Source organism: Lupinus angustifolius, chromosome LG09 (assembly GCF_001865875.1).
Source record: "Lupinus angustifolius cultivar Tanjil chromosome LG09, LupAngTanjil_v1.0, whole genome shotgun sequence".
NCBI lineage: Eukaryota > Viridiplantae > Streptophyta > Magnoliopsida > Fabales > Fabaceae > Lupinus > Lupinus angustifolius.
The window spans coordinates 6,643,086-6,644,768 of NC_032017.1; positions in this window are offsets into that span (position 1 = coordinate 6,643,086).

Genomic DNA, 1,683 nt, shown 5'->3' on the forward strand with positions numbered 1-1,683 from the left:
AACAACAAAAAGGTTAGTCGCCTGTTTATTGATCAAGGTAGCTCGGCTGACGTTATTTTTCAGGATCTGTTTGACAAAATGGAATTCCGGGACCGCGACCTCCTACCTTATGACGGACAGTTGGTCGGATTTTCCGGCCAGGGAATCACTCCCAGGGGATACGTGGAGATTTGGCTTACTGTGGGCGACCACCCCATGAGCAGAACCGTCCAAACAAAGTTCCTGGTCGTCCACTGCGATTCTGCATATAACGCCATTATTGGCCGCCCAACTTTGAACAGGCTGGGAGCCATCGTCTCAACACCCCACCTCTGCATGAAATTCCTCTCCATCAATCTCCAAGTCTGCACCGTCAAAGGAGACCAGCACTCAGCCCGCAGCTGCTACCAGATGAGCCTCCGCCCCCATTTCCCCAAGCCGCACGTTCCTCCCTCCAAAAGACCTCGGAGCGTGCAGATGGTAGAGTTGGACGTCCGGGCGGACGAAGGGGACCTACGACCACAACCACAAGGAGACAAAACAGCTCTGCAACTGGGCCAATTACCAGGGCAGGTGGTATACCTTGGCGGCTCCCTCCCATCGAATCAAAAGTCCCGACTGGAAGCGGCGCTGAAGGCCAACCAGGACCTCTTCGCCTGGTCTGCAGCAGATATGTCAGACATCGACCCTTCTTTCGCCTGCCACCGACTGACGACAAAACCAGAGGCCAAACCAGTGGCGCAGCGAAGAAAGACGAAAAATGGGAACGGACAGGGCTAAAGAAGTTGTTGCTAAAGTAACCGAGTTGTTAGATGCGGGTTTCATCCGCGAAATCACCTACACCACATGGTTGGCAAATGTCGTCCTGGTGAAAAAGCCCTCAGGAAAATGGCGGATGTGCGTGGACTACACCGACCTCAATAAGGTATGCCCTAAAGACCCTTATCCTCTCCCAAACATTGATCATTTGGTGGATAATTCTTCAGGATATCAGTACTTGTCCTTCATGGACGCCTACTCCGGCTACAATCAGATCCCGATGTACCCTCCGGACCAAGAGAAGACTGCATTTATTACTGACCGGGCCGCCTACTGCTACACGGTCATGCCTTTCGGTTTGAAGAATGCAGGAGCAACTTATCAAAGAATGATGAGCAAAGTGTTCGCCGGGCAGACCGGAGAACACATGGAGGTCTACATGGACGATATGATCGCCAAAAGCCTCCCCGGCGAGGATCATATCGCCATCTTGGACAGCATTTTCCAACAACTCCGCAAGCACAACATGCGATTGAACCCCGAAAAATGTACTTTCGGCGTAGAAGCAGGCAAGTTCCTCGGTTTCCTTCTAACCAGCCGGGGAATTGAAGCGAATCCATCCAAGTGCCAGGCAATCGTGGACATGAGAAGCCCCCGCACCGTCAAAGAGATCCAGCAGTTAAACGGGCGTCTAGCCGCGTTATCCAGATTCCTCCCATTCGCAGCCAAGCATTCGCTGCCGTTATTCCAATTGTTAAGGAAGGATAAAAAGTTTGAGTGGAGTGAAAGTTGTGAAGCGGCGTTCAACACTTTCAAGAAATATCTATCCGCCCCTCCTATTCTCTCCAAGCCACTTCCAGGAGAAACCCTATATGTATATCTGGCCGTATCCGACGGGGCGGTGGCGGCCGCATTAATCCGCGAAACGGCAGAAGGTCAAAATCC